The sequence below is a fragment of the Osmia lignaria genome, chromosome 14, assembly GCF_051020975.1.
Source record: "Osmia lignaria lignaria isolate PbOS001 chromosome 14, iyOsmLign1, whole genome shotgun sequence".
Classification (NCBI taxonomy): Eukaryota; Metazoa; Arthropoda; class Insecta; order Hymenoptera; family Megachilidae; genus Osmia; species Osmia lignaria.
Genome location: NC_135045.1, coordinates 8,378,916 through 8,390,203, shown reverse-complemented (window position 1 = coordinate 8,390,203; position 11,288 = coordinate 8,378,916). Strand labels below are relative to the sequence as shown.

General features: G+C 42.2%; 1 protein-coding gene and 1 long non-coding RNA gene across 2 annotated transcripts in view; one reads left to right on the top strand and one right to left on the bottom strand.

Moving 5' to 3' along the window:
* Positions 1–11,288, top strand: part of LOC117605535 (uncharacterized) — a 199,635-nt gene that overhangs the window by 99,114 nt on the left and 89,233 nt on the right. The gene's annotated exons all lie outside the window — the stretch shown is intronic.
* LOC143306075 (uncharacterized) lies at positions 1,589–4,227 on the bottom strand. The gene is made up of 3 exons (XR_013063457.1): positions 3,591–4,227; positions 3,395–3,519; positions 1,589–3,282 (listed from the first exon to the last, which is right to left on the bottom strand). It is a non-coding gene; the product is annotated as an uncharacterized LOC143306075 (long non-coding RNA).

Here is an 11,288-nt window from a genome sequence, read left to right as displayed (position 1 = left end):
ACCAGTAGCAAGGGAGTAATTGAAAAGATAGTTGTAAATACAGATATAGGGGTAGGGTAAGGAAGCCTTGTAACCTTGAGGAGATGCAATAACGGACATGCTTACTACTGTATACACTATTGTTGGGGAAAGGATAGGAGGACCCTTGACGTTTAAGAATAGAGTTTGGTTTGTAGAAATACAAACTTCATTAAAAACAGCTTCAGTACCAAGGCAGAGTAAACAAATCGTGAATCTATCGAGGGTATACTACATTAGGCCACACGAAATGTATAAGATTACAGTTAATGACTATATCACTAATCAAAGAGTCCATTAGAGATTCTTAAGTTTCAAGTTCTCTTAAGCCGATACACATTAGCTACCTAAAAGGGAAGATTGTTTCTAAAGAAGGCTACCATTAAAAATTTTATGAAGAGATTGACTCAGCATAACGCTGAGCTGTGTTTAGAAACTGCTAAAAAACATTAGTCATCCAGCAATATTTTAAAAATTGTTTGAAGTGTCTAATATATTTGTTCTTAAATTTTAAAAATATATAATTAACTAAAAATGTTCTGAAGATACAAACCTGATTAATAGTATTAGCACCAGGTACCCAAAGCCAAAAATCAATCCTCAGACCGTCGAATCCTTTTACAAGGCATCGTAAAGCACTTAACTTCCCGTTAACTCCTCCACCTTTAATCTCAAAAGTCGAAAACCAAAGAAGTCACAAGAACTTGGCACACACCCGATCGCAAGCAAAAACTGAACTGACGAAAAAAAAAGTGACGGGTCGCTAGTGTTCGAGAAAAGAAAGTGAAATTCCATCCCTGCCATTATACAGCCACCCCTTTCTCAACTTTCGAATTTTTAGCATTTTTATTGCTGCTCGCTTTCACCAACCCTTTCCCAATTGCAGACAACTCAACCGCCTTTAGAAGTCCATGCTTTCAACCCTTTTTTTACGAGTGCCTTAAAAGAGAAAGTTTTCACGGAACCTTCTGACGAACAGGGATGAAGGGGGTGATCCTTCGAACCAGATGACTTACACCTTGTTTGTCTCGGTCGGGGTTTATTGGCAAACTTCAAGCTCGTAAACGATTTTATTTCGTGTGTTTGCTGTATACGAATGCCGTTTCTCAGGTTTCTAACAAAATCTTCTGGTGAACTTGGGTATTTGGCCTGATTCGACGATTATTTATTTCCTTTTTTGTTTTTGAACGCGTTAAGTATCATTGGTAGTCTATGATTTATAATATTATAAGCACAAGATTAATTAACCCTTGACCCGAACCTATGAAACGTGTACAACGACGTAATGACTGAAATATTCATATCTACATTTTCTTTTGAGATTATTAAAATTAATGATTTGTCAATTAGTCTTCATTTAATAATCTCTGGCATTAACAGACTTCTAATCAATAAGTTTATCATCAATTTTCACATGTTAAATAGTTAAACGTCGTCAATGCAGGGCTAAATATCCTTCGAGTATATTTAAAAAACTATTTATTTAGTACATTGTTTACAAAATTTCACAAATATCATAGGAAACAGTAATTGAGTGAAGCTTATTCCTTAAAGCATAGCTAATATTAGATTAAAAGCAAATTTTTTGTAGTTTTATATTATTTGATACCCTAAGGTGCTTATAATATTTGAAAATTTTAATATTTTCGGTTCTATAACATTTCGTTCTTTAAAAATTTCGCTATGTTACTCACTACCTCATTTTAAATAAATTATAACTAATATACAGGTTAATCGCAAAGGGTTAAAAGTAAAAATTGTTTCCTAGTAAAACTTTCTATGAATCTTTAAACATGTCAATAATGCGAAGGATTTCGTTACGGGTTAATAGTGACTATTAACACCGTGTAGTGCGTTATTATCATTTATTTTCTTATTTGTTACATAAACACCTTGAAAGCAAATTCCAAAACGTGATTGCTTCTTCACCGCTCGATGTTTCTTACACTGCCGTTGGGAAATTATCAGACTCGTTCCAAAGCGCAAAAATCAAAACCAGCATCGTTAGATGTGAACTTTCCAGTTTCTTGTATTGCCGATCGATCAATTACACGGTTAATAAATTGTTTATTTTGGAATTAGCCAGGTAAACAGCGTAAAAAATGATTATATTCGATTTATCTTCATATTCACTCGCAATTGCGTTTATTTCATTAAATAAATAAGTACGATTTCCCACGTCCAATGTACAATTAAGGAATATTCACCTTCGATATTTCTACAAAGTTGTTTAATAATTTCGATACGAACGCTATGCTATAATTATTATTATCTACAATCTAATTAACAACGTCGAAGAGTAAGAATATTCGTAAGCTGAAACATTTTAATCTCAAATGATTTTATTTGCTAGTAAAAAATTCTAATTCCCTTCTTAATTCGCCTTTTCGCGTGACTTAAGAACGTGGTAAGTGAGATTAGAGTTAAACGACGTCCGCTAATTATCGACTCCATAATTACTTTAACATACTATCAGACATAGAACTGTTTATTCAAGTTCGCAGCATCCCATAAAAATCGAATGTGTTTCATCTCTTAAAACTTCTGAGAAAAGGTATACATGTAATGAATGCGAAATTTGGTAAATTACTTGAATTTTTACTATCCTGAAGAAATTGCAATAACAGACACGTTTAAGTAATTCTAACGCAAAGATACAAAAGGTAGAGTTACATTTAAGACACGATGAACGAGTACAGATTCCGAAGAACGTAAAAAGCAACGCTCCAGGCTATCACCCTCTTCGACAAGGATGGTCAACGTGAACAGGTAATAAAGCTAGCTATCGGGGCGTAATCCGCTTAAAGCTAAATTTACGATTATCGTCGAATATCAACAGGGAAGCCTGTGGGGGTCCAACGAGGATGTCGTCCAACGTAGATCGGTGTAGCCTCCTGTTACGTATACTGAAGGTATACCGGACAGAAATACACTCAGGATACATTCAGTATACGTACAGGGGGTTTCACATTCCTCGTCAATGCTCCGTTTATCGCTGCCAAGGACGTACGATGATAAGAACGTGGCCCGTTCAAGGTATACACCATAATGATAGCCCCATAATTTAGAACATCGAACTGTCTGTCGACGACTTGGACGATCGTTTCGCAACGATAGCAGGTAAGAGCTCTTTCAAACCGGTGATAATGGCGTTGAATGTCTTCGTTTCTCTGTTACTGTGCTGGAAGGTAAGCTGACATTTTCCTTGATTCCGTGCGTCATCAAAGTAGCATCCTCTTGGTTTCATTGAGAGAAGATTGAAATCTGAAAAGACGACAGGTGATGGAGTGTCAGGTTGTGTCAAAGTAGTTGAAAGTATTCAAATACGAGCAAGAAATACGTGGATACTTTGAAATGTTGGTTAAGTGGCGAGTACCTGGTCACCCGACGTACCGCCACGTCTCTCCGGTTGCCTGCTGCTCGGGCACTCGACCGAAACGTTCCCCTCTATTCACGTGTCCAGTTGGTCGATATTCGTCCGTCAAATTCTTCTGCACAATCCTGAACATAATATCCTCGTTTCAGTCAAATACTTCACAGACAAAATACCTGTGACATCTATATATACGAACCTGACTGTCTTCGCGAAATCTTCCTTCCACCCCTCTGTTTGATAGTGTGGATTTTCGAAACTGCCTTCTTCCGTCTGATCGATCCAAGTTGTCGTCCACCGGATGGTAGTCCACTTGATTTCCAGCAACACGTCCAGAAACAAAAACGCACGGTGTCATTCACAAAGACTGATCTGTTGGACGAGGAGAATCGAAAAGGATGACAGCTCGGCTCGGTCTACGTACGACGAGTGACGTTCACGGTGCAGACGAGGCGCGAGGGACACTCGTGGCCACGAGCCAGCGTGCGGAACAGAGACGGGCACGGTGCAGAGGGAAAGGAGAAAATCGAGTGGACGAAGAATGCAGAAAGAAGGAACAGAGGCGTCTGGTCGGCGTCGATGGAAGTTGAAGAGCCACGGCGAGTAGTGGTTCCCTGGCGTGGAAAAACAGAAATGGCGCGGGGTTATAAGAGAAAAAGAATGCTCTTCTCGGAAGGATGTACGCGGATCCTTCGAAGGACGAGCGCGAAGTGCAGGCGGCTCGAATAACCGGTCAGTTTGGAGACAACCGTGGCGCGTCTGACGGACGACTGTCGGGGCGTCTGGCGGCGTCGCGACGCTCCGAGGGCAGCGCGTCACTCGCGCCGCGATAACGAAAGTTCTTCTCCCTTGCAGACTCCTGGAGTTTGCTCCCTTCTCTCTCGCTCCCCCTCCCTCTCTCCCACCCTCTGTGTATGTATCCCTCTTTCCTCGTCTAAAGGTTCGTTGTTCCTTGGAGAAACGCAGCAAAAGACCGCAAAGAAGAGGGATCTTCCGGTGACGTTGGACGACAACGTTCAGAGAGAGAGAAAAGTCTGGTCGACCTCGCGACGCCGACGCCATGCGGCGTCGCTCTGTGCCCGGCTGCGCCTAGGAACGCTGCCGCGTTACTTGTGTGGGTTTTCACCACCGCGCACACGAATGCAAGTATTCTTCGAATACACGAAGGGGTATATAAAGTCGGGGTGGTTCTAGGGGCGACCGGGAGGGGCGGCTCCTGATAACGCGCAGGGTCGACCAACCCCTCTCTTTCCTGCAACTCCCTCGCTCTGTCCCGTGTCTTGTCTGTCTTTATCGCTCTCCCTTTTTCGCTGTCTCCTCCCACCTCTTTGTCTTTCTTTTTTCATCTTCGTTGCTCTCACAAGGGACCAGTGTGTTTCGGTCATTCTATTCCACCTGTTTTGCCTTCTTCTTCCACCTCCAGTACCCTCTTCGTTCCTTCAGGGTCGACCAACCCCTCTCTCCGTGCATCTTCCTCCCACGTCGCAGCTCGGTTATCCTTGTTCTTCCCGGACATGGTGCACAGCCTCGTCTGAACAGAATCGAACAACACCTATCCTTTGCTCGTCCAACGCGGCCCGCGCTTGACCCAGCAGGGTCAACCAACCCCTCTCCATTGTTCGTCCTCGTCCGTTCAGTTTCCTCTCGCTGCATCAACCGTGTATCCCTGCCATTCTCTCCTTGTCTTTGTCGGTGGCCGGTACACAGCAGCATCGCCCTTCCCAAGTCGAGTGTGTTGGCGTCAATTTGATTTCCCCGCATTTGTGTGCGATATCGCCTTGATACGGGAAATCCCCTCCACGAGAAGCAGCGTATAGACCGAGAGCTTTAACGCTACCCCTGGGCAGAGCATGGCGTAACCTGGCGCCACCAGCCGGCTAGCTTCTCGAAACATCTCGCGGCTCCCGGTTCCTTCACGTTTTATGATGTTTCGTCTCGCGAAAAACATCACACGAACCATTCTTCCTTACGTTCTTCGCCTGTTTTCGTTGCGTCCATTCAAACGGGTCGTTGTTACGACGACACTTTTCCCGCGACCCCATTCGTCCGTCTGCCAAAGAAATCCAGAAGAATGGAGGCTTCCCCAGAGTGTCACCTCGCTCACCGTTTGGTTGAAATCTCTTTTTTAGGTTTTCTCATCTGTGGGCAGTTAAGAAACTTTGTTAAATTGTACGTTTCTGCTTGTAACAGGTGAAATTTAAATCAATTATTATTATTTTCAATTTGGTTACCTTCAACCACATCCTATGAAAGGATGTTATTCATGTTTTTAAGGAAACACCAGCAGTCAGGTCTGGATAACGTTCAAATTTATTGGTTGCTCGAGGAATTTAGATGAAAAAGGGATTTGGCGGTGGTGAGAGCGCGCTGACAAACGACGGGTCGTTACATCGTCAGATAAAATTCCTCGAGATTAGAATGCCTGTTAAGTTGCAGCGTATCTGGAACGTTTTCCCGTAAATATATGGTAGAAAAGTGTCGTCCCGCTAATTAAATGCTCGAATAGTCGCATTATCTTTCACCAAATACCCCTGACATTCATTTCCTCCCGTGGATGGTCTCATCCAAATCGTCCCACGATTTAGGGACGTCTTAATTCCACATTTTATATAAACTTTTTCTTAATTCGCGTCGCTGCTGTTTGATTTTCCCCCGAAACGAGACAAAGATGTTCAACCATTTCCCCTTATCTCGCTCGTTAGACTCCTGGTGAATTTGTTGGAGTTGGATTATTGAACTTCATCCCGGGTTAGCTTGTTAGCTGCTGCCATCTGTGGCGTGCGCACCACACCATCCGTTCGCTTTCTGGCGATCGTTTCGCAAGTAGATAGGGTTAGGATATCCTCTATTTTCGAAGAAGAGGCAACTTTGGGCCAAACTTTGCCTTAGAATTGAAATCTTGATCCAACAAATTCGACAGCTGACGATTTTAAAGCGACTTCGTTTGAAAGTGTGTTCTCCCGGAGGAAACACTACTGGCAGAAAGGTAATTTTTAAAAAGAAACCGTCATTGGATAGGTTATAAATATCCGACGTCCGTTGGAACGCTTTACGAGGGGTTAATAAAAAAATACTCGGTGAAAGGATAATTATTCGCAGGTATCCTTGTACCTGACTTTAAAAAGATAGAACTAAGTACCTTGAACCGACACGATTGAAGAAAGCATCTTTTCGATGGACTTAAGTCAGGTAGTTGAGAGAACACGATACGTCGTTTGCGAGTTTATTTTGTTAAACAACCCTAAAACTTGTAGGGTACGTTTTCACAATAAGCATCGAAACAATTTTATTAGTTAGAGTTTATATGGCCCTCGCAAATTTTAATCGTGTTTCAATATGGCGTACCAATATGCTTAAGCGTCCATTAGTGAAAAGCGTAGTGGTTCGTTAAGATCATCAATGGATTAAGCAAAATAATATTATAGCCCATTTTCACCTTATAATTAAACTTTTTATGATTATACCTGCTGCATTACCCACGCGAGGGTCAAGTGTAATTAGTCACTTCGACTTGATGCACGACCACCGGGACCTGCAGCTCCCACCGTGAATGCTGTTGAATAAAAATCCACGATCCTGACGGATAATTTATTCGACTTTTACGAGGCATCGGCATCAAGAGCCATGAGAGAGGTTGCTCGAGAGAGGAGAGACACGCGGCGAGAAAACTGCGGATATTCCCGCGAGGTTTCGACGACCTAGGGCCAACTGGGATTCCCTCGGGACTCTCCGCGTAGTCACGAGCGATACGGCCACGCTAAAATCGGTGGCAATAACTTGCCACGCATCGCTCGGTAAACCGTCGTAAAACTCGTAGAGGGAAAGAAAAGCGGGGCTGCCCTGTGAAAGAGGAGAAAAAAACGGGAGTAAAACGACTGGCCACAGCATGGTAAACGCCACATCCATGTAATGGTTGATAGCTTGTACTCGTGGATACTGGCAAATAGCTTTCGGTAATTATAATAATGATGCTGAGTATGGTGGAACGATGCTTGGAAGATGGCGGTTTACTTACAAAGCATACACGTTTGCTTATTATCTCTTGCTAGCGATGGGTTTGATCCACTCTCAGTTACTATCTCTTTTTTATCATCATTAGTGGATAAAGTTTAAAAAATGGGTTGAATCAGAGATAAGTGGTTCAGGCTATGCTGTACTTCTTCTTTAAAATGTCCTATCTACCATTTTTCATTTTTCAAGATAGTTTGAAATACTTTTTTACCTTTTAAGCAAAGTTAAAATGTCTTATGCTAATGTTTAAACCAGTTGAATATAGAGTGACTACAACCTCTATAGAATACTAATTCCTCAAATTATTTAAAATATGAAGGCAATTTTAAAAAGAATGAAAAGTGTTTGATTATCTTCTTATTGGGGCGTTCTATTTCGGTAGGTATTTCAATTAATCGCGCGAACGTAATACGCGTATATATGTATTTCGCGCGCGTAACGTTGGCAAATTTATTCGCACGATACTTGCGGATTGCGAACGCTCTCAGAAAATCTCTGTACCGCCAATAAAACGAAGGAAACTGGTTTTACTATGAGTCATCGCCTGAATTACGGTGCATCCGGGTGACTGAGAATTTTTATGATATTGCATTTCTCGTGCTAACTCTTTGCGTAAATTAGTTTCTAACGAGCCATTCTCGCTGATAAGTGTTTTAAGTGAACGCAGGGAATGTACAGTACTGCTTAGGACAATAATGGACACACTATGAGAGCAAGTTTCAGTTTTTTCACGTTTGTTGATTGTCCTTGTTAATCAACTGTTAATCACTGTATTTCATCTTTTTATGCTTCTTAAAATCTATTACCGAGTTTATTTCAATTAATTACATTTAACATTTTTTCTTCATTATTATTCAATCACACGTAATCACATTTTTATTTTCGAAATGAGATTTCTAAGAGCATTAATCTTACTTGATCAATTTCATTATAAATTTCTTCAAGTTGCAATAAAAATACGATAGTAATGATCGCAATAATTGTTTTTCCAACATAAAAATATGAAATACAAGGAACCATCAGTTATCTCTTTATTAAGCAAAGCAAATAACTGTTCTTCGTTTTCGTCGTAATAAAAACGCGATAATTATTTTCCAGCACGAAAATATGAATGATACAAGGAACCATAAATTACCATTTTATTGCGCAAAGCAAATCGTAAATCAAGTGAAGAAATTAATTATCTTCGTGTATTTACCAAATTTTGTTTCTATCGGTGGAGATTACTTGGAATCATTAAATTTATCATTTATTGTTATGGCAATGGATCTCTTAAAAAACATTAAAATTAATTTACAGTTCAGTAACCAGAAACTTTGATATTACACAGTCGAAAATCTTCGTCGCGACGAGTTGGTTTCCGTCGGAATCGATACAGACACCCTCACGCAATATCATCAAATTCCCGAAAACTCTGAAACCCTCTGAATTCTCTCCTCCACGATTCCGTCGATTAAGTTTCCAAGGCTATTCAATTAGACGAAGCCAACGCGTAAATTACAAACTGATCGAGAATTCGAGCAATGGATCGACTCTCAATGGAGGATCTTCCTCCTCAGACGAAACCTTCAATCCTTTGAATTCTCATTACCTAATTCCTGATGATCTTCGCAATAGTGCACCATTTCATGGAAATAAACGACGAGATGACTAATAACAATATGTTAATAAATGCAAGCCATTTTAAAGCACTATCAAACTTGGCAGCCATTTTCATAACCTTAAAGCTTCCCGCGAATGGACGAGTCTTCCAGTTAGTTCACAAACAATGTCATCAGTTTTCTTCCAAGCAGAAACCTAAGCTTCCGAAAGAACTTCAAGGTTGAGAATTGGTAAAGCGTTTAAAATTCAATTCCACAAAGGATCGATAAGGTTATCCGTGAATGCCTTGGGTTCAATAAAATTCCTCTTGGCGAGGAGACATCGCAACCCGACACCGAATCTCACGAATCCCACCCAACCACCGCAAGCAACGAGACTACCGACTGCTCGATCATCGTCGATGATCGATCCGAGTCATAGAAGCTCGGAAAGCAAAAATTCCAAAGGAAATCGATTCAGCGGCACCGAACCACAGCGTCGCACCGCAACGCACGATCGTTGCGGTGGAGAGACCCACGAAAAGAAGGCAGCAACCGAAGTAAAAACGTGAAAAAAGAAAGGAAAGAAAGAAAAGAAGCAGAGGTTGGCCAGGCAGCAGCAACAGCAGCAGCAAGCCTGTCTGAAGCAGGCTAGGCAGACAGGTTTGCACAGATGCGCGGCGGCCATCATGAATGCCTGTAAAATATGTATTCTCGTGCGGCCCGGTTGGTACGAGTGGAGCTCGGGAGAAAGGGAGAGAAAGAGGATGGGAACAGCAGCAGGCAGTAGATGAGAAAGAGCTGGGTGGTATGGAGTGAGGGTCTGAACCGACCCGTAAGTGGAGGGGAGAAAAACCGTAGGAAAAGAGAGTCAGGGTGGGACGTCGAGCGCATCCACCAGCGGTCGGGCTCGTTAGGGGGTGGGGAAAGGGAACGATGGTGAAAGAAGGACGCTTCGAGGGCGTCGGGATGGAACGAGCAAGAAAGAGAGAAAGAGAAACGGGCAGCGTGCATCGCAGTTTCATTTCACGGGGAAATAGAAGCAAAAAAGGCGAGGCGCGAGATATCGAGGGTACGAGGTACGCTGAATAGAGATGACCAGCCGTGTTACAACGTTACCCTGCCTCTCGGTGCGTCCATACGCGAGAATATGGGCACTAGTGGCATGGACCCCCTCAATCCGCTGGTGAACGACACCATGGAACACATTGTTGTCCTTCGATATGCTTTTTTATAAAAGTGCATGCACCTCTGTGAGTTGCATTATGAGTTTGAGTCCATATTAGAAGGAAAGGGGTTAAGACCTAAATGGCCGCCATCTGGACTACTACTCTTAACCAACCCTAGACCTAATCTAGACACAGTGCATAATTTTAGCCCTGAAAAATGTAAAACTGCTCCTCTGTGTGTATATATGCTGACTCTATAAGAAACAAACTTATAGAGACATCGAAAGCAAAGGCAATTTGTGTGCCAATCAAAAATAGATTGATATTGTATTCAACGAACCGACCCTTTTATATCTGCTTGCAGACTGAAGTTCAATTCAGGTCGTCGCGAGTACGAATAGATTTCGTCGCGTCAGTTTCCTTCGGCAGACGGGCAAACTCGGTCGAGAGAAATGATCGTTTCATTGGTTGTAATGGGTGACAAAGTGTACGTAGGCATAACGACGAAGTTACGGTCATCGTGACTAGGCGGCGGTATGGTCGCATTCAATGAACCATAGGAGGGAGACACTGTCGCGTTGCCCGGTGGGAAGAGAGAGAAAAGGATGGTGACAAAAGTTGGACCGGGTCGGAGCCACAAATTTAACCTTGACAAGTCGCACGGAGGGGGATTATTGAGGTCATAAGAGTGGATCTTCGTCTGGCACAAATTGTTCCACTTCCAACGGCAGACAGGAGGGTCTTGATACGCTCGAGCTTGTCATCCTGAATGGGAGGAACTCTCTCCTACGCGTGGAATTGTGCTCGTTACGACGCCGAAGCAAGATTACGCGCTCCCCGATATACATTTACATCGAATCGAAGACAACATGGAGGTGCTTGCCCTGTGAATCTTTGTGTCATAACATGAGGGACATCACTACAATTTGATGAAGTTTTACAATGAGTAAACAAATTCTAGAATGATAGAAAAAGAAAATAGTTAATGAGCTGCAATTTCTAGACAAAGTGTATAAGCAAGAAGGTTTTCTAATTTCGTCTGTGGTAACACAATTCAACGATTCGAAGTCCGCGGAAGAAACTATAGTTTCAATTATGCTCGTAAAACTTTATTATCGGCCATTAGCGTTTATGGCG